Below are 23,717 nucleotides of genomic sequence, written 5' to 3' on the forward strand. Positions count from 1 at the left end.
ACTTGCTTTTGGATATATATAGTTGAATTAGCATGAATAGAAAGTGAAAATGAAAGCTTGTTTGATGTGCATGCATAGATGTATTATTTAGTTGATAGCTCCTCATTTACCTTATCGTACTTTGATTCTTCGATTAAAAGTTGTAGATTATGATATGTTTCATATTAATTAAGAGTAGTGAGTGTTCGCAAGAGGTTTTGCATGAACGAAAGATTGTCTGTCTCATTTTCTGTTGTTTGGAAAATTAGGACTCTCTGTTGCAACCATAATATTTGGAGATGTCAGGTTTAGGTCAATTGGCATTCTTCTAAAATGGTAGTGAAATGTAAAACATACTATTAAGATGATAGGCTTATAGTGAGAAATTTAATCATGTTGTGTGATCTTGTTAATTTTGCGCTTATGTATGAAATAGTTTGACTATCAAACTCTCTTTCCCTTCTCTTTTCCTATATTATAATATTTTTAGAAATGCTACTAAAGAATGCATTGATTTAAATAGAATGTTTAGAAGGCATGTGAAGTTCTATTTTTATATTTTGGCTTCATATTGGAAGATGGAAGTCTTACGCTTTGGAAATAAATTTGCATGTTTAGTAATGTGAAAATAGATGCTTAGTGGAATTAGTGAAAGATATAGGAATGACGTTACTTCCTTATGTAATTTTAATTTTTAAAGATTTTAGTACTTGTACCTAGAATAATTCTATTTAGTTATTCATGTGGGAAGCATAATTAAAACCTTCCTTGAGTAGATAATAGTGTACTGAAAAGTACTCCTTATAGATGTGAATAAACCAGTATTGGTGCTTTCGTTGTGTATTGTAACAAACCAGTGCTTGCTATATGGGCCCATGGGATGGTGAAGTAATCAACCATGGAGGATATGTTTATGATGAATAATGATGAACAACAAATACCCTAAATGGTACTGAGAGGGGGGGCGGTGAATCAGTACAGACAAAAAATTTCTCAACAACTTATCAAGTTAAAACAATACTAAATGGCTGACTTCATCACTGAACTTAACCATGGCAATACCAGTTAAACATAGTAAGAATTCAGACAACATAAACCGGTAAAACTAAACACTTCAAATACATTCAAAACTTGATAACTACTTCACCCATAAACATATGCATGTGGTATATCAACAATACCATAACCATTAGCTCTGCATGCATAATCACTCAAACAAAGAATACTTAATCATCACATGAAAAATGCACAACTCATGACACACAGATTTTTTACTTGGAAATCGAAAGGGGAAAAACCATGGTGGCGATGAATACCCACAAGCTTGTTTTTGAACTCTTTTGAAGCTCACTCTGTTAAGATCCTAGTCCAATTAAATACTTTACAATAAGGTTATGTTAGGAGCCAATCTTGTTAAAGATCACCCAGTTAAGGAATCACTATATACCCTATTAAAGGTTACCCCGCTAGAGGATTTGAAGAACATAATGATCTTGAGTCACCTAGTTAGAGGATTCACAATAAGCCTATTAAAGATACACAGTAAAGGGATTTTCCAACTATTGAAATGGTTAGAAGACAACAGGTAAAACTCTGATCTGGTAACAACACTACATGCCAAGGCGGATACTTTTCATTTCCTCTAATCTACAATCACACTCTATAGTTTTCCTCTTACTGGTTTGGCAAGTATCTCATCACTTAGATACACACACAACATTTGCTAAAACAAACAATAACAAACATGATTGACCTTATAGACAACAGTTAGCTTGGTAGCATAAACCCTAAACCCTAAACATTTAGGTTTACAATACAAGCGGTCCAATCCTGACTGTCCAAACACTTTGCATATAACAATACAATCTCAAACAGATCACAAGTCAATCTGCATCATCCATTCTTTAATGCACATGGTAATCAGTAACCCATCATGCTCTCTTCTCATACTGCTAAGAAGAATGATCATTCCCAAGGTAGACATTTAATGCAATCGATCTTCACATGCAAGATCCTCAAGGAAATCCTTTCCACATACAAAACTGACATGGCATCTTGATCTCATCCTCATCTCTTAGCTAAATCATCACAGGATGTCACCAATTGCATTACACAAGGTAGATTGCCAAATCGGAAACTCTAGAGCTGAGATTACCAACCGGTAGTCACACTTTAGTGAAACCTCGACACCGGTTCACTACATCTCTTCATACTGGTTCACCAACTTCTTCCAATATTCATACTGGTTCACTAGCACTTATTGACATCAATGACAACATACATTATCATCATATCATCATGTTGGTTCATCATATGCCAACAATCTCCCCCTTTGGCATTGATGGCAGTACTCAGTATAGCATTGCAACTATAAACAACATATACTAGTGTATCTTCATCATCGGATATCTTCTCCCCATACATCAGATATCTTCTCTCCCTTTGACAACAATGCCAAAGTGGAGGCACAAGCTTCAATTCTCCACTATGCTGCTCCCCCTATGGAGTAGCATCCTTCAACACATTAATCCTAAGAGATTTGTCACTGGAGTACCTGACTGATGTGGAGCACACAACTTTAGTTGACTTCATGAAGGGGCAGAACTCCTAATTCACCTCTCAAATACATAAATCTAGTCTTCGGTAAGGGCTAAGTGAATATGTCTGCTAGCTGCTCCTTACTGGAAACATGTTCTAGTACAATCTCCTTATTCTGAAGCTTCTCTCTCAAGAAGTGATAATTAAGCTCAATGTGCTTAGTTCTATCATGCAATACTGGATTCTTGGAAATATTTATTCCACTTGTGTTGTCACTGTAAAGCAGAAAATCAAACCCTAGGTGTTTCCCCCACTCCAAGGAGAGAGAAAGGAGGTCACTAGGATTGACGGTTTTCACTTAGGAGAGACTTTACATTCAAAAGAGGGGTTGAAACTCACAACATCCAATCCCACACAATGCAAGATTGAATTCTAGATGAGTTTCAAGGGTTGAGACAACAAGGATACCCTCTTTTGTAAAGAATGTAGATAGAAGGATTGAACTAGGAGTGTATGTAAAAGTAGGAAAGATTCACTTGTAGATGGAGATAGAGACATGGGATGAAGCTGCGGACCTGAAATTAGCAGTAAAATGTCAAGATGATGCTATCCTGCAAATTTGTGCAAAAGTTGACGGGATGATGGTGCCCGAAGTGCACACAGTCCTCCGAAAAATCTGCGAAATGAAGGGGGATCTGTTCATCTCTACACAAGGATTCCAGATCTTCAATTACAACCATGTACCTATAACCTACACATAGAAAAGAGAGGATGATTGGGGGGTCAGGGATTAGGGGTTTGCCTTCAGGTCAAACCCCAGTTTTGGAATTAACCAAGAAATGAGAATGCTATAAATGTAAATGTTTGTAATGTAATCAAGTACTGATACCTTGTTGTAAGAATGTTTGTATTCTTACATGCGAAGGTGTAATGATGTTGTATGTTGTATGTTGTATGTTGTAGGTGATCTCCTCTTCAATGGTTGAATCCTTGTCTTGAATGCAACACCTAGCCTTGAATGGAGACCTAGAATGCTTAATTGCTTGAAGGAATGCTTGAATGCTTGAATGTTTGAATGTTTGCCTATCGCTTCCACCTCTTACACACATATGTTTTTCCTCCCTTTTTCATGAGGGCCAATGTAGTTTATATATTTGTCAATTAGGGTTAGGAGACTGATTTTTTCGACCTTAGGCTGACCTAGGAGCATTATTTTCCAAATTGCAAACTTGAAGACCCGATGCCCAACAAGAGACCGGGCCCAAAATAGGGCCAGGGACCAGGGCGCTGGGCACCATGGTCCTGAGGGACTATGGCGCTGGGCGCCATGGTCCCACCTCCCGAGATAGCAGGGTGCAAGGAGGATCAGGCCAAGGTGCAAAAAGATGCAGTTTTTGATGTCGTAAATAGGTTTCGGGGTCTCCATTCAGGTTCAACGTTGTGCCACCATTGTGTAGACCCAAATGCAGTCAAAATTGCAAGTGTCACAATTTTAGGATGCTACATTGAGCCCCAACTTTAGCGGGAGTATAAGCGTATGCCCATACTTCTGATAAAGTACAAGGAAACAACATTGAAAGACTTTCACCACATCAAGGAGGCAAGATACACCAAGCCCCTAGTGGACTAAGGATCTTATGACTTCGATTGACAAAGTAAAAGGGAAGATAACGAGGGAGAACCATGGCTGACAATAGTACGGTTCCCTCACTATGAGACATGCAAGAAAAAATACCAAAAATTTTCAAGGCAAAGCTAAGTTTGCCAAGAAAATTTTTTAAGAATCTTGAAGAGATATGGACGAAGTGTATGCCCCCTACATTAAAGCAATCGCACATGCCTCATCGAGGGTGATTTCTTTAAGGTAGTGGTACACATAAGAAATGAGAAGGGAAAGGAGCATGTTATCACAAAGATTTAGCCCCCAAGTGTGAGATAAACCCAAGGATAATAGACACACAGCACAAATCACAAGGTGACTTCACTTTCCTTAGGGTCAGTATGCTATATGATAATTCATGTATATCATATGTATGTATGCATAATTGTTCTTCATTACCCAATCAAGGAAGGTCACCTAGAAGAAGGGAACACATGTGTCTTTTGAGTCAACATGAGAGAGACCAAAAGAGATCTCAATGCTTTGCATCGTCCTCAAGTAGACAACACTAAGGACAACAAATAGAAGAATGAGAATAACACATAGAAGAAGTAACAAAAGAAAGAGAGGAGGAGAGAGTCTGTTGTGCTAATGAACTAGTCTAGCACGTCATCCACCCCCCGATCTTGCTGATCAATATTTCGGGAAGGCAGGAAACACGCTAGAGGAGGAACATCCAACACAGCAGATGGAGCTATCACAAGATCCAAAAAAGGGCTATGTTCATGTTCCAAGCCACGTTGTTCTTGTCTAGGAGCTAGGATAAGTGCTTTAGAAAATTCGTTAGATAAATGGTCATCAATATCAACATATTCATATTCACTATCAGAAGCAAGAGAAGTAACATTTTCATCATGAATAACATTTTCATCTATATCATCATCAAGATTTATAAAAATAGGATCTTTAACTCGCACAGGATCAAAACCATCATGCATCTTATGCTTAGGAGGTTTTGGCTCAATTTTCGGCTGAGGAGAAAATGGAATATTCGGCTGAGGAGAAAATGGAATAATACTAGCTGAAGGTGTTTTGGGGGATTGCAAAGTTTGAGAAGTAGCTGCATGAGCTCTAAGATGACGCTTTCATCGGTGTTTACGCACAGAACGATTTCGTCTAGTCTTAGTAGGAAGTTGAGAAGATTGAGGAGGAGGAATGTTCTCATCCTTATCACTTGGGTGTTTAGGTTGTGGTCTCTTAGGTTGGATAATAAGAGAAGAGGAAGGTCTCTTCTCTTTATAAGAGGAAGGAGGAGGAACTGCTCCATATAAAGGAGGAATATTTGGTTTAGGAAGGAGACCAAGTCCATCATGACGAGGAGGTATAGGTCTACTTTTAGAAAGTTTATTAGACATAGACACATCCATAGGAATGGGTTGGGAATCTTCTTGAGGAAAGACATTAGTTTTATCTTTCAAAGGAAGAACTTCCTTCTCAAGAATGATAGGAATATCAAGTTTGGGTGTTCGAGGTTCACTAAGAGATAGGATCATACCTTTTTTCCACTTTTGATAAGATTTGAAAAGATGATCACTTCGCGGTGGAAGAGATTGTAATTGTTTAGGCCAAAAATAATCAATAGGAATGCTAGAAGTTCTTTCAGCTGGTTTAAAGAGACTATGATTAACAATAACAACCTCACCATTATGGGGAAATTTCAAACACTTGTGAATAGAAGAAGCAATAGCTTTCATGGAAGATAGCCAAGGATAGCCTAGCTTCACACAAAATTGTTCGGATGATGGAATAATAGCAAAGCTCACATCAAGGGATTTGTTATGGACCTCAATAGGTAATGTAATAGAACCAATTGCAGGAGAAGAAAATGCATCAAATAATTTCACAACCACATTTGTTTTGTCATAGATCACTTGATTCAATTGCAAAGTAAAAAGAAATTCTTCAGTAATAACATTAACCATGCAAGAAGGATCAATAAGCACTCCACGGCAAGGTGTATTCTTGACTTTTGCAACTATATATAAAGGACCATTAGGTGCCCTTATAGTTTCACTGGAATCAAATGTGATGGAAGGTTCTTTAGGGATTTTCTGCTGCTCTACAAAGTTAATCACATTCGAAGTCATAGACACAAGACCATCAGGTGAGAAAGAGGAACCATTAGTCTCAATCACATTAGAGGTATGAGAAGGTAATGGATCAGTAAAAATCTTAAGATCTTGGTTAGGAAGAGCTACAGATGTGTTGCCTTTATCATTCACACCTGAAATAGAGATAGTATTATTATCAATCAAATCTTGAATTTTACCCTTTAAAGCAAAACATTTTTCAGTATCATGCCTAGGTTGATGATGAAATTGACAAAAAGATTTGTTATCAAAATAGGGTGAATTAATCTTTGCAGGATCTATTTGCTTTATAGGAGGGAGAGTAAGCACATTTTGTTCCAATAACTTATTCATAATACTATGCAATGATTCATTCAAAGGAGTAAACTTTCTTTCTTTCTTGAAAAACTTAGAAATAGGAGGCACACTTGATGCTACATTCACATTGTTGTTGATGATGTTTTCATTGAACTTAATGAACTCTTTGTTCGGTTTAAACTTCCCAAATGGTTGTTGACTACTATCACCCTTATCACTCGGAGCCATAGGATTTCCTTGTTCCATTTGACTCACAGTCAGTTGATAATTGTGAAGAGTTGCACACAACTATTGGAAAGAAGTAAACTCAGAAAACAGAAGTTTTTCTCTAATATCTTTTTGTAAATTAGAAATAAAGATTCTTTGAATATCATTGTCAGGTACTGGAAAAGAAATTTGAGCACACAAATGCTTATATCTACCAATGAAATCAGTCACTTTTTCTTTAACACCTTGTTTACAATGCATTAAATCAATCAAAGTAACTTTAGGACTTATATTGTTTTGAAATTGTTGAATAAAAGAATTTGCAAGTTGTTGGAAAGAAGTAATAGAATAGGAAGGCAACGAGCAATACCATTGTAGAGCCTTATCTCTTAATGTTCTAGTAAACAGTTTTGCAAGTAACCTTTGGTCATGAGTAAAATCAGAACATATTGTTTGAAAGGTCTTAACATGTGTTAGAGGATCACCTTTACCATTATAAAGCTCCAACTGTGGGATTTCAACATGATTAGGGGGGATAGCTCGAACAATGTCAAGAGAAAGTGGGCTCGCAACATCAAATGTGGGCACACTAAACTTAGACTGATTCATAGAGGCAATTTGTTGCTGTAAAGAAGAGACAGTTTGTGCAACATTGTTAATGGTCACTTTAGTCAAAGAGTTCGTATTAGACATGTTAGATTGTGATGGAGATATTATGTTATTGAAAGAAGGTATTGATTGAGAGTAAGGTGGCGGGACACTATGATAGTTAGTCATAGGAGATGATTGGAAAGAAGGAACACTACAAGGAGGAATGGAATGGTTGAATGAATTTCCCCCTTGCGTCATGTTCATTTGTGGAGATGTAATAGGGACACTCATTGAAGGAATGAATGAAGAAGTCGGATTGAATGAAGGAAGAGGGTTGATTGAAGAGGAAGGATTGCCCCCATGACTGGTGATCATAGGTGGAATGTTTTGTATTGAGGTAGTCATTATGTTTGATGTAAAAGTAGGTATATTGGAAATAGTAGTTGTCAAAGGAATAGAATGATTGACTTGAGTAGGAGGTTGTGTATAACCTAAAGTTTCGGCACAACTCTTCATAGGCATCACATTCGAATCCACGATGTGTGCAATACTATGCAAAATATCAATTCCATTCTTATCACTTTGAACCATACATTTTAGACCCTCAATTAATGAAAGAGCTTGACTATCGGGGTATTCTCGAGACATCCATTGCTGAAAATCATCAAATTGGTTATCCAATTTTGAAAGTTGTTCTACAAAAACCTCATGGAGAGCTTCTTCATCATTAAGAGGATTAGAGGAATTACCCATGTCCTCGTTAAAAAGGCCATTCAAATTAGGTTCCATCTCCTCGGTAATTAAACCTTGGAAAGACTTAATTCTAAGGCTTCATCTAACAGGAATAGTGTAAGTAAGGCTTATTGTTGTAAAACTCATGCACTAGAGAGAGAGAGAAGATTTTGAATTTTGAAAATAAAGTTGGCAAAATTGAACAATGAGATAATGATTATCCAATTTGAACTTTGTGAAAGAAGAGGGAAACACAACTTCCCAGAAAGGTAGGCACAAATGAAAATTAGGGCCAAGGGGGTAGCACTTAATTTTAATTGTTATCTTGAAAATTGAAATCTTGAATTTTGAATTTATTTTCAAATTTAGAGGTAGCAAATTTCAATAAAATCAGCCAATCTCCTAGATTTAAGCTGTTAAATGCAATCATAACAATCTCCCAAAATTTCGAAAAAAATGGCAGGGACTGTGGTGAACGGAGTGCACACGGTCCTCGCAACTTTTTTCAAAATTTTCAAGGATGAAAGTTATGATGATTTTAAAGTTAATCTGAAAAAAATTGAGTGATTTTACGATTTGTAGATAGGCCAAATTAAAGTTGCAATCTCAAAATTGAATCCTACCAAGATTGTTGAAAAATGCAAAATTTGAATTTTGAAAAAGAGAGGGAAATTGAAATTTTGAATTTGATGATTTTAGAGGGAATACTAAAAGAAATGCAAGTTTTGAAATTTAAAAATTGACTCAATTTCGTGAAAAATTCAATTTTGAAAGTGGAAATCAAAGTTGTTGCAATCAAACACTTAATTTCAAAAGTCACAAATTGCAAAAATTTGAATAAAGCATTGAAACTTTGAATGAATGCCAACACACTTTTCAGATTTAGGACAGTAAGAAACACAATTTTGACACAAAATTTCAATTTCAACAATTTTTGAATGATTAGAAGCCTTAATCCAAGCAATCACTAGACCCACTTTGACTTTAATTTTGAAAGTGTTAGAATTGATGAAATCAGCCAAGATTCTGGATTCTAGCAGAAAAATATAGTAAGATCTAGCTCCCGAAATTTCGAAAAAAATGTCAGGGACAATGGTGCTCGGGGTGCAGACGGTCCTCGCAACTTTTTTCAAAATTTTTCAGGGATGAAAGATATTATGATTTTGTTGCGGAATCCAAAGTTATAGCTGATTTGGAGGTGTTTTGATCAGTGAAATCATCGGTCAAAGGTTGAATCAAGAGGGTTTTAAAAATTAGGGTTTTGACACTTAACCACTTAATTTTCAGAATTAAAGCACAAATATGAATTGATAATTTGCAATAGAAGGGTAGATCTAAAGAAAGCATTAACAATTAAACATTTCACAAGCTCAATTACTAAAAAGAAAATTTAGGGTTTTTATGCAATTAACCTCTAAAATTTGCAAAAGATCAAACATGGAAATGTAATTAAGGAAGCAAATTTTTCAGATCTAACCATGAAGAATCAGAATTAGGATGTTCACGTCGGGTTCACCAAAATGTAAAGCGGAAAATCAAACCCTAGGTGTTCCCCCCACTCCAAGGAGAGAGAAAGGAGGTCACTAGGATTGATGGTTTTCACTTAGGAGAGACTTTACATTCAAAAGAGGGGTTGAAACTCACAAGATCCAATCCCACAAAATGAAAGATTGAATTCTAGATGAGTTTCAAGGGTTGAGACAACAAGGATACCCTCTTTTGTAAAGAATGTAGATAGAAGGATTGAACTAGGAGTGTATGTAAAAGTAGGAAAGATTCCCTTGTAGATAGAGATAGAGACATGGGATGAAGCTGCGGACCTGAAATTAGTAGTAAAATATCGAGACGATGCTGTCCTACAAATTTGAGCAAAAGTTGACGGGACGATGGCGTCGGAGTGCACACGGTCCTTCGAAAAATCCGCGAAACGAAGGGGGATCTATTCGTCTCTACACAAGGATTCCAGATCTTCAATTACAGCCGCATACCTGCAACCTACACACAGAAAAGAGAGGACAATTGGGGGGTTAGGGATTAGGGGTTTTCCTTCAGGTCAAACCCAGTTTTGGAATTAGCCAAGAAATGAGAATGTTGTAAATGTAAATGTTTGTAATGTAATCAAGTATTGATACCTTGTTGTAAGAATGTTTGTATTCTTACATGTGAAGGTGTAATGATGTTGTATGTTGTATGTTGTATTTTGTATGTTGTAGGTGATCTCCTCTTCAATGGTTGAATCCTTGTCTTGAATGCAACACCTAGCCTTGAATGGAGACCTAGAATGCTCAATTCCTTGAAGGAATGCTTGAATGCTTGAATGTTTGAATGTTTGCCTATCGCTTCTGCCTCTTACACACATATGTTTTTCCTCCCTTTTTCATGAGGGTAAATGTAGTTTATATACTTGTCAATTAGGGTTAGGAGACTGATTTTTCTGACCTTAGGTAGACCTAGGAGCATTATTTTCCAAATTGCAAACTTGAAGACCCGATGCCCAACAAGAGACCGGGCCCAAAATAGGGCTAGGGACCAGGGCACTGGGCGCCATGGTCCTGAGGGACCAGGGCACTAGGCACCATGGTCCTAAGGGACCAGGGCACTGGGCACCATGGTCCCACCTCCCAGGACAGCAGGGTGCAAGGAGGATCAGGCCAAGGTGTAGAAAGATGCAATTTTTGATGTCGTAAATAGGTTTCGGGGTCTCCATTCACGTTCAACATTGCACCGCCATCGTGTAGACCCAAATGTAGTTGAAATTGCAAGTGTCACAATTTTAGGACACTACAGTCACAAAATATATTCACCAGTTCAAATATAGGTACTTTGGAACCTTCCAATACATGTTTCATCTAGATTACTTGAGTACAATTCATAAATGCTGCCACATATTCCACTTTAGCTGTAGAATGGGAAATATAGCTCTACTTCTTACTTGTCCATGAGACTAGTCTTCCACCAAGAAAGAACACTCCACCAGTTGTGCTCTTTCAGTTGTCCATATTACCTACCCAATCGGTATTGGTATGTACTTTGAGATTAAAGTCACCATTATATGGATACCACAATCCATAGTCAATTGTTCCTTTCAGATATTTGAGAATTCTCTTGACAGCTACCAAGTGGGAGTCTCTTGGAATTTTCTAAAAACAAGCTACTATGCCCACTACATGAGTAATATCTGGTCTGTTGTGTACCACATAGTGCAGCGTACCAATCATTGACCGGTACTCTTTCTCATTCACCAACATTGAATCATCTTCCTTAGTCAATTTGTAGTTGGTCACCATCGGTGTACCAACCGGTTTGCTCTCCTCCATGCCAAAAGTCTTCAATACCTCTTTGACATACTTGGACTAGATAACAAAGATACCCTCTTTCATTTGTTGAATCTATAGGCCAATGAAGAATTTTATCTCTCCAATCAAAAACCATGTTGCATTCTTCTCAATCTGATCTAGCTCCTCTTCCATTACCTTAATCGATTCTTTATCTGTAAGCGCCTCTCTAATAGTCTTAGGCTCCAATTCAGAGATCATGCAAGAGTTCTCTTTCACCTTTCTTCTTGTGAGTACCCCTGCATTTTTATCTCCTATGATCTGCTTCGGATCATGATGTAGCTTCACATATCTAGGAATGACTCTACCTGGTTCTTCTTTCTTTTCCTCTTCTTCTTCTTCTTCTCCATCTACTTCTTCACCTACCACAACTTCTATCGGTGTAGGAACATTGAGATATTTGCTTGATTCTTTTGTAACTGGTTCCCAGAAAGCTATACCCAGTTCACCTTCCACTTTCTTGTTGCTGGTTTCCTCAAGTTTCTCAGGGGATTCATCGACCCTGACATTGATGCTCTCAATAATTTTCTGAGTTCTATTGTCGTAGCACTTGAGATATTTTCTTTTAGAGGAATATCCCAAAAATATTCCTTCATCACATTTAGCATCAAACTTTCTCAAATGCTCACCTCTCTTGATATAGCACTTAGTTCCAAATACTTTAAAATAAATCATAGTGGGAGCATAATATAGACTGCAATACTCACTGCTTCTCTCCACAAAGTGTGAGCAACCTTTTCTTGGATCAGCATTGTTCTGGCCACTTCAACTACAATCCTATTATTCCTTTTTGCTATGTCATTCTGTTGTGGTGTCCTAGAAGTAGGAAATTGCCTCTTGATGTCATTCTCTTCACAGTACTTGTTGACTTCATCAGAAGTGAATTCACCTCCTTGATCAGTTCTTAGGCATTTTATCCTTTGGCCACTTTCCTTCTCTACTAATACTCTGAAGGCTTTGAACTTTCCAAATTCTTTAGACTTGTCTTTCAAGAATGTGACCCACATCATTGTTGAGCAGTCATCAGTAGGAATCATAAAATACCCATCTCATTGAATACTTCTAGTTTTCTGAGGACCACACAAATCAGTATGCACAAGATCAAGTATGTTCTCTGCTGAAAAAGACTTACCTTTGAAAGTTGAGGAAGACATCTTCCCAAGTTGACATTCTCTGCACACATAATTTTCTGGTTTGTTTAGCAAAGGCAATCCTCTTACTACCTTGATCTTACTGGCTTGAACAATATTGTCAAAGTTTATATGACAAAGTCTCCTATGCCATATCCAACTGTCATCAAAATTAGCCATCAGACATTGACTAATCTTGGTATTCAACTGAAATAAGTTACCTCTGGTCTTCTTATCAGTGGCAATAAGTTCACCACTCTTTCCAATTATACTGCATACTCCACCTTTGAACTCTAGAGTGAGTCCTTTGTCATTTAGCTGAGCAACACTCAAAAGGTTATGCTTAAGACCTTCTACCTAGTAGACATCATCTGCACTGGTCTATGCATTTAGTGAGATGGATCCTTTACCTTTCACCAAGCATGGTGCATCATTGCCAAACCGGACAACACCTCCATCATATTCTTCCAGAGACAGAAACTTTCTTCGATCACCAGTCATGTGGTGAGAATGCCCACTATTAATAATCGACTCATTAGAGTTGTTAATGCAAGAGACAAGGGCTTTCTTGTCAGACACTTCTTCCTTTACAACTACAAGCACTATGTCTTCATTCTCTTCATCCTCAGATTCTTCATTAGTAACACCTTCATCCACTACAACAAGACAATTTCTTCTACTACCTCCTTTATACTTTCTAAACCTCCCTGGTTTATCCTTATTATCATTGTTAGGACAATTAATAGCTATATGTCCTATCTTATTGTAGAAAAAATGTTTTAGAGGAAGCTTACCTCTGTATTTACTAGTTCCTTTCAGAAGTCTTTTAGCAAGGAGAGCTTCAAACTCCATCAGAATGTCTTCCTCATCCATATCTCCGCATTGCCTAGATTCATAACTGGTGCCTACTTCTTTTCCTTTTTTGGATGGTGCAGCAGATGCTCTAAAGGCTGACTTAGTCTTCTAAACACTGCCATCGTATCTATTCAACTCATATGAAATCAACTTTGCAATGATAGAGTCTAAGGATACCTTGGTTTTTTCAATAGACCTTAGCTCCTTAATAGCAGCAACTCTGATTACATAGACCGGTAACAATGATATCAAAACTTTACTAACAACGATGGCATCCTCAATTATTCCACCAATGCTTTTGATATCTCCAACTACAATTTTAATCCTTATGCCATATTGTTGAATGGTCTCTCCTTCAACCATCCTCATGTCTTCAAATTTTCCTCTAAGGCTCTCTTCCTTAGATTTATTTACATGCTCATCACCACCATAAATGGTTTCCAGTGCGTCCCATACATTCTTAGGAGTTTCCTTATCTTGTACATAAATGAACTCAATATCAGACAAGATGCTAATAAGGGCTTCCATGACTTGCCCATTTTCTAGAATCTCTCTTTTCTGATCATCGGTCAGAGTGCCAGTGGGAATCACATAGGCATTCTCAACATAGGTCCAATGTTGACCACCCATACTCTTTATGTAAATCTTCATTCTATCCTTCCATATTTTGCAGTTATCTCTATTGAACTTAGGACCTTCCATCTTCATCATTATAGCAAGATCTTTTACCTCAAGCAGTTAAGCTTATATCACCGAGGACCTGGAGTTGCTCTGATACCAATTGATGAATAATGATGAACAACAAATACCCTAAATGGTACTGAGAGTGGGGGCAGGGGGGGTGAATCAGTACAGACAAAAGATTTTTTCAACAACTTATCAAGTTAAAACAATACTAACCGGTTGACTTCATCACTGAACTTAACCATGGAAATATCGGTTAAACACAATAAGACTTCAAACAACATAAAATAGTAAAATTGAACACTTCAAATACATTTAATAATTGATAACTACTTCACCCATAAACATATGCATGTGGTATATCAACAATACCATAACCATTAGCTCTGCATGCATAATCACTCAAACAAAGAATACTTAATCATCACATGAAAAATGCACAACTCATGGCACACAGATTTTTCACGTGGAAACCCAAATGGGATAAACCACAGTGGGGATGAATACCCACAATCTTGTTTTTGAACTCTTTTGAAGCTTGCTCTATTAGGAGTCTAGTCCAGTTAAACACTTTACAATAAGGTTATGTTAGGAACTGATCCTATTAAAAATCACCTGGTTAAGGGATGGCTATATACCCTATTAAAGGTTGAAACCCTGTTAAAGGTTACCTCGCTAGAGGATTTGAAGAACTCAATGATCTTGAGTCACCTGGTTAGAGGATTTACAATAGGCATGTTAAAGCTACTGGTAAAGGGATTTTCCAATTGCTGAAATGGTTAGAAGACAATACGTAAAACTTTGATCTGATAACAACACTACATACCAAGGTGGACCCTTTTCATTTCCTCTACTCTGTAATCACACTGTAGTTTTTCTCTTACTGGTCTAGCAAGTATCTCATCACTCGGATACACACACAACATTTTCCAACACGAACAATAATAAACATCATCGACCTTATAGACAATAGTTAGGTCGATAGTATAAACCCTAAACCCCAAGCATTTAGGTTTACAATACAAATAGTCCAATCCTAACCATCCAAACACTATGCCTAGACCAATACAATCTCAAATAGATCACAAGTCAATCTGCATCATCCATTCTTCACCGCACATGGGAATTAGTAATCCATCACGCTCTCTTCTCACACCACTATGAAGAATGATCATTCTTGAGGTAGACATTTAATGCAATCGATCTTCACATGCAAGATCCTCAAGGAAATCCTTCACACATACAAAACTGACGTGGCATCTCGATCTCATCCTCATCTCTTAGCTAACTCATCACAGGATGTCACCGGTTGCATCGCACAAGCTAGATTGCCAAATTGGAAACACTAGAGTTGAGATTACCAACTGGTAGTCACACTTTAGTGAAACCCCGACATCGGTCAACTACATCTCTTCATACCAGTTCACCAACTTCTTCCAATCTACATACTAGTTCACTAGCACTTATTGACATCAATGACAACATACATTATCATCATATCATCATGCCTATTCATCATATGACAACAATTTACTTATGAGTATGGCAAACCATACTATTTATGTGATGTTGCTTATTTGTTACCCTACTGAGTACCAAACTATGGGTTGTTGGTAATTTAGTATGTTAAGGGGTAGTATTAGAAGTCACTGTTCCTTGAATAGTATGGATCGATGTATGAGTAATGTCAGCGCGAAGCAACTTTAGCTTCTCTATTTCGAGGAAAAGTATAGTTATATAATGAAACTATATTAAAGGTGTACTTAATACTTTCCCTTTTTGATGAACCAATTTAAAGGTTTATGTGTGCCACCCTATTCCTCTCTTTCATTTAAGCATATTGATGGCAGGTCTTGAGCATAGTGAAGGTGTATATATCTTGGAGGATCTCTTGGCCTTGTCTTCATGAAAGGTATGTTATTTCCACATGAGCTACCAGTTAGCAAGCATTGGTAGACATGTGGGTGGACCTTAGCCATGTATACCTTTGGCTTATGGTGAGTATCCTATGAGGTATGTCGCTATATGGGATGTGAGTTGCATGTGCCTTCTTCGATGAGGTACACTACCATGCTGGATACGTCCATTGCGTACCTTCTCTGCTTGGAGTATTTGCATGCCATGTGATGATGTGATGCAGGGTGATGTCCAGGTGCACACTTCCATGCCATGTGGATGTGTGACTAGGCCGCACCACATGATGAACTACTACGATAGCTAGACGGTTGTTCTCTCCTTCCTCGTTGGTGGCTAGATGCTAGTCACATAGTGATGTTATGTGCAATTATGATATTCTTATTTAGTTCTTTGTGGTCCAACAATTTATTCTATTTTGACTTTGAAGGTTTAGCCATGATATTGCGATCTTTTGCTTACTTGATTTACTGTTGCAAATTTCAGATTATTTTCTTGCCTTACTGTTGGAATTGATGATTTATTATCTTTATTCATTTGTATTTTGCTGGCTAAACCGGTGTATCCTTATTGTTTTCATATGTTGGTCTTGTGTTGAAATGTGAATTCCTCTCCAAGGACATATGAGACGGTCTTGGTTGAGTGTATTCGAGGAAGTAGACATAGGGAACCTTGAGGATGGGGGTATGTGACACTATGAGGTAGCTAGAATCCACTACCTACCTATGTGTGGTGACTATCTCTTGGAGGCTAACCACCCTACACAACAAGGGATGTTCATGAGGGTCTTGTATGGAAGGTAGCACCGCTATGGTGTGCCCTAGCACCATCAAGACCTTGAGTGAGATGTTGGATTTTTGTGTTCATATTATTGTTCTGAGATCAGCCATAGGGATGTTGATCGTGCATATTATCTATGACCGAGCATTAGAAATGCTCACATGTGGCCTTTTGAGTTCTATATTCTAGTTATGTGGATGGTTATTATGTGTAATCATGAAGTAAATTGTGTTATCTATCACTATGTTATGGGGCATAGTCATTGGAAATGTTTTTATATGCCTGACAAGTGTGAACAATTGTGTTCTATATGTTGCTCTTATTTCATGAAAGTTAACTTGGTTGTAGAATCTGAAATTGGAAGCTAGTTCTATGCGATAAAATTTTATGAAGATGATGGATTGGTAAAAGAAATTAACCATGATGGCATGTTTTCTTGTCATATTTGGTAGATGAGTATGGTAATTGTTATTTACCTCTTTTTAATGCTTTATCTTGGTGTGTTTAAAGGAAGAAAATTCTTGTTTCTCTGCTGTGATTATAGATAGTTCCTAAAATATTTTAAGAAATGTATGGATTTAGATGTATCTTGCCAATGGATAATGACTTTCATAGAGGATTTAGCATTAATATTTCATTTATTTGTGAAAAGATTCATATGTGCAAATTGATATTTGTTAAATGAGTTTCAAGGCTAATGCGTGCTCATGTTTTTTGTCTAGCCTTACGACTTCCAGGAGTAAGTCAAAACCTAGGGGGGGAGGATGTAGTACCCCTGCCCTAATCAGATTCTAATTCCATTTTGACCTTGGATGATTTACCATGATGTAATATTATAGTCAGCTATTATGATTATTATGCGTACTTGTTAATGTGATTTCGCATCAATTCTTATGTAAGTTTATTCTTTCTCTTGATTCGTGTTATTAATCTTGGACTAACACTTTCATTATGTGTGTGTGTGTGTGTGTGTGTGTGTGTGTGTGTGTGTGTGTGACTCCTAGCTGCAGGAGATTGCAGGTACAATACTGCATAGGTACGAGGTTCGAGTGTACCTCTTTGGTCCTTAGAGATTGGATTAGGTGGTCGTAAGACACTCATTTTACCATAGTCATGCTCAAGTGAGCATCGTCAGTCATCCATTGGTCTCCCTTAGTTTGCATATGCAGGTCACGTATCTGGTTGGCTTTCTTTGGTTGTGTGTTTTGCATGTGGTAAAATTGAGTTTTTAATCCTATGTATTTAATTTGATTTAATGTGTTCTTCTATGCATTAGTATTTAAGGGATTAAATTAAATAGGACCCCTGTGTGAAATTAATCATTAATTAGAATTTCTCTGTTCATGTTTGTAGCAAGTTCGATTAAATGATGAATTTATTCAGTTTATGCATTTTGAAAGGAAAGATTAAATTTTATTCTAAATAGAAATAATTTACCCTCTTGGGCATTTTGGAAAAAGAAAGGTTAATTTCAATTAATTGAGAAAATCATTTTTTTTTAAAAGAAAAGCAAGTTTAGTATATTCGATTTGTTAAAAAAAGTGATTTTTCATTTTATTTAAAAGAAAGTATATTAAATCCAAAAATATGAATTTTGGTCAAACTTTTTCGATTTAACCTAGGTTTGGAAAATATTTTTTTAGAGGATTATTTTTGGAGACATTTTTGGAAAATATTTTTGGGAGAGAATGATTTTGGAGAAATTTTGGGCATTTTTGGGAAAGAAGGATTTATTGAGCTTGTAGGTTGGGCTCTTCATCAAATCTTTCCCACGATTGCTAAATGAAGTAGGATTCTTGATTATCTCTTTGTTCTCTTTGTTAAATAGAGATTTTGATTTTGAAGGTTTCTGGTTGAGTTTGTGATAATCTCATATTCTTTTTGGGAAAAATGGAAGAGTTGTAGTTTAATCACAAACTCAAACCTGCCTTGCTTCTTTTCAAACCTCTAGATTTAATTTTGGTTGCTCAGGTTGATTTTCTAAAACCAATATTAAGGTTGGTTGTTCATGATGAATTTTTTGTTAAATCTCCATTAAATGTGCTCAGATTTAAGCTTTATATTGGAAATTAGTTTGGGATTTGGCATATTGGTTGAATAAATTTTTGAGAAATGATTCTTTGCCCAAATATAATTTTGGTTGGAAAAATCTGCCAATTCTAGGAGGTTACTCAGCAAAATTTTATTATTTTAAATACCATGGCTATTCTGGAAATTGTTTGTCTCAATTTGAGATTGTGTTATATATATATATATAACCCCCCCCCCCCACATGGTAGGAAAAACCCCACCACGTGGGGAGGTAGTAGGGGTACCAGAGGTAGCGGCTGCTACTAGTTGGTAGCAGCGCTACCAAAGGTAATGATCAGTGACAATTTGGTAGCAGCACTACCAATGGTAGTGTTGCTCCCATTGGGTCCTTTGGAAAAGGGAGGGGGCCCACGTGGGTACCCCATTATCTTTCTATTTTTTGTTTTTTTTGTAAGACATAAATAAATAATATTAATTATTATTTAAAATAAAGTTTTATAAATATTATTTAATTCAAGGTTTTTTATATAATATTTGGTGATTGGCTATTTTTTTAATTAATATATTTTATTAATAATATGTTAATTGCTAATTCCTAATTAATGTATATTATAAAATATATATATTAATTGTTGTAATTTATAGATTAATGTGTATTATTAAATAATATTTTAATTACCATTATTAATTAATGTATATTTTTAAATAAATATTAATTGATCTTTATTTATTAATTTATTAATTAAGGTATATATAGTTAGAGATATATATACTAATTAATATCTTAGGTTTGTATATTTGCTTAAATATATGCAAGGAAATATTTTGTTAATTGGGAAATTTTTTATCAATTTTTGGTTTCTTTAAATGTATATTTCCTTTATCCAAAAAGTGTAACTTAGTTTTAGAGAAGATAAGTTTAGAGAAATTGTTTTAAAACCAATATAGAATGATGTTTTATTTTGAAAAATGAATATCATATTTTTAGCTGATTAATGTTTATTTAATTATATTCATGTGAATTTAGTTTGAAAACTCATGATGATGTATTTATGTTATTTTATGATGCAAAACAAACTTTAGTGGGTTAGTAAACCATGAGTGACATGTACCTAGACAAGGTAGACAGATTGCAATCAAACTTAGATCCATTAGAAAATTGGAACGATTTTAATGTTTAAATAGTATGGAAAAATATTGTCTTTCCCGATTTATGCCTATGCATATTTAATTTTTTGTATTCCCATTTGCTTAAGAAATGGTAAGTCCTTGATTGTGATTATTGGATATTGTCACATTTGATTTCGGTACCTGCTTATGTCCTTGATCTCAAGTTTTGACTATTTTCAAGTGATGGTGTTGTATCCAGTCATGTACTTTATGTGAGTGTTGATATGTTGGTATGTGGTTGACCATAGTTGGTCATGTCTCTAGTTAGAGTACCATCAATTAGTGCACCTTGTATGAAGACTTGTTTGACCATGTGGGTATTCCTAACATATTGAACTCCATAATCTTGTTCTGGTGTATTCCTTGGTCTAGGAGTTCATTTAATTATGGTCTAGTGTCATATGGGAAAGTGGCTTTCAAGTGAGGGTGGCACCCAAACTTGTTTTTAGGGTAACCCATCGAAAATGTGTCTAAATAAGTGATAATCAAATATCATATTAGGGAGTTTAGTTATTGAAAACACAAAGAAGATAATTGTGCCTCATGCATGGGATGAGTGCTAGTACAGACTCAACGTGCAATGAAAAGGCCTGAAATGGAAAACCAACAACCTTGTCTTCACGAAAAAGATGTGCTGGGTCCACATGAGACTTGGATGGGCTAGAGGTTTGAAAAAGGTTGCTAGGGTAACCTAGTAGATGGAACCGAAACTCATGAATGCCTGTCATGGTAGCCATACCAAGTTATGTGATGACACTTATCCCTTATGTTCACTAGTGTGTTGTTGTGTTGTCTTTGATAGGAGCATTGTTGTGGAGTCATCCTATTGTTTATGCCCTTGTGAGAACCTGATATTCATTTTAGACCATGGGTTCCTTATGATGGGTTGCAAAGACTTAGTTTCGTGGGTGCTCCAGTTGATCTTTGTATTGCTTCTTATTATGTTCAGTTGGATCCTTTTCCTATTCAAGGATCATTCATGTATTGATTGGACCAATGTGGTCATATGTATTAATGGTTTATGGACACCTTGATGGTAGGATGTAAATGATGTGAACCTTATGCATTCTTCACCCTATGATTTTGTTAGAGGGGTCTTACAGTTGAGGAGACCTAGAGATGTATCCCACTAGGGGTGAACTCCGATATCATTTAGGTGTTATGTGGTGTTTATGATTCTTCTACTTCCTTTTTATCTTAGCGGGTATGGATGATATTATGGTTATAATGTATGATGTGGATTAGATAATGTTGATCTTAAATGCATGTATGTAGGCATCTTATTAAATGCATTAATTGTGATCATGAAGGATGTAGTTTGGTCTAATGGAAAGTATTCATATTAAAGTATGTAAGGAAATTAGATGCATGTCATATGTTTTGAATGTAAGATTGGTTGAAATGTATGGTTAAATTGTAATGGATGAACTTAATCATGTTATCTATATTTTTAACCTTAAAGGATGAACTCATCATGTTATCTATAATTTTAATTTACCAAACATATTTATCCTCGTTTGAAGTATTATTAGGTCATTAAGTTAATCAACGTAATTGGATTTATTAGCGTGAGTTAAGTTAAGTGTTGAATTAAGTAATTGCATTGGGAAACTTTTTAGGTGTTATTTAAGCCTTCCACTATGCTATATGAACTTATGATAACTCATTGTATCATTATGTTGTGTTTATTTTTTGTTTAAAAATATTTGCACTCTATTCTTGTGTTTTCGCTTTATCCCTTTAGGGTTTCCTGGTGGGGCATTACAATAACTCTAAAAAAATTTAAAATAATATTCCAACATCTTCAAAAGTAATTTTGATCAATTAAATAGTAAAAGGATAGATTAACTTTTTTAAATTTATATATTTAAATTAAGTGACCATATAGAAAATTACAATGTAAAAAATAATACAACCCAAAAGTAATAATAAATAATAAAATAAAAATCTCTAAAGATTGAAAATAAGTTTAAAAAATTGAAAATAATTTCTAACATCTTTATAACTAAATTATATCATTTACATAATAAAAAACATAAATTAACTTTTCAAAATTCATACATTTAAATTAAGTATTTATCTATTAAAAAATATAATAATAAAAATAATGCTACCAAAATATAATAATAAATAATCAAATAAAATAATGTGATATTTTCTGATATCTCTCTTGATATTCATGTTTCCTTTTATGCTAAAGCTTGTATATGCAATAATGTGATGTTACAGATGTAAGTACAAGCTAATAAAGTGGCACTTGAAGTGGCCCACTTACAAGTGCTTCTAGAGCACTAGGGTAATGCCCCTTATACTATTTCTACGATTCTATTGGACCCTTCTTCCTTTAGTGACCATTCTTTGTCCTATAGCTGTTGGTGTGGTTGAAACTCTTCTACCAATGGCTCCCATGCACATCGCTCTCAAGCTCCTCGCCACCACTCTGTGCTACCCCTAAAGAATTTTTGGCATTACTGTCAAAAAAAAAATTTCATGAAAGTTTGACCCTTGGCATAGTTATACATGAGATATATTATTAGTGACTAAGTCACTCGGTGATTAAAAAAAGGCAAAGGTTTTAAAGTCACTTTAAGTGACTAGAGAACATGACATCTTTTGGTTGCCACCAACAAGGTATTTGTTGTAAGAAAAGTATTTTATATATTCCCACCAAAATACCTTGTTTTATGTGGCGGTTGGTTGAGGAACTCTTGAAAATCACTTCATTTTTTTTTTTTGCATTTCATTTACACTTTGAGTTGTCATTGGTCTTCAAACCCTAGACCTAGGGCACAACTTTTTTTTTTTTATTGTGAAAGCATTTCATTTATATAGTGGTCTTGAATAAGGTAATGTTGAGCCTAGATAAGGTGAAGTTGAGCTCGAACAAGGTGAAGTGAAGCTAAAGACAAGACTGAGGTGGTTACTCAAAGTCAAGGACATCATAATCGAAAGAGGAGAAAATATTTTCAGGTGTATCGAATCCCTATCTTTCTAGTCTTGCTATCTTTCCACAATTTATTTTGTTTGTTAACTGTTGTTAAGAGTAGTATGTCTTTGTTTGTATAAACATTACTGTGTTTGATAGTTTGTGGATTTGTTTTTGAAAGTTTAAGGGATTTGTTTTTGAAATTTTTAAGGGTTTCCAAAATATTTCTAAAGGATGAAAAGGGTTGATGTATTCTTTCTTGGAACCCTAGTTAAGAGTCTATGAAATGCTTAGTTTCAATATTGTTTTCAATGTCTTCTTTGGGTATATTTGTCTTGTTTTTTTTATAACCCTAACCAAGGGTCTGCCATGACATACTCCACGAGGTTTTTTGTGTGATTAGTTTGTCTACACGAGTAGTTATTCTTTGTTGTTTTCGTAGTGATCGAATTAATTTTTCAGATTTTGTAAAATATGTCAGTTATGTTTTGAACAACTTTAATATTTTATTCAATCAAAAGAGAGATCATTTTTGATACTTTGGAGTCAAAAGCTAATTCTCATTATGTGAAATGAAGTTGAAAGAAGATATCCCTTGAGATTCTCTCTGTGATGTTTTGAAGGAACATAATACTAATGTTATATCATGATCAGATTGTAAAGAATTTGTGAGTAATGATATGTAAAATTTTCTACAATAAGAGACACTACAATATATTATGTTGTAATTTACATATGCACAATCTGATTGTATATGTGAGAATCTGAGCTCTCTATATGATAGAACTGCGTATACTT

Source organism: Cryptomeria japonica, chromosome 4 (genome assembly GCF_030272615.1).
Source record: "Cryptomeria japonica chromosome 4, Sugi_1.0, whole genome shotgun sequence".
Taxonomy (NCBI): domain Eukaryota; kingdom Viridiplantae; phylum Streptophyta; class Pinopsida; order Cupressales; family Cupressaceae; genus Cryptomeria; species Cryptomeria japonica.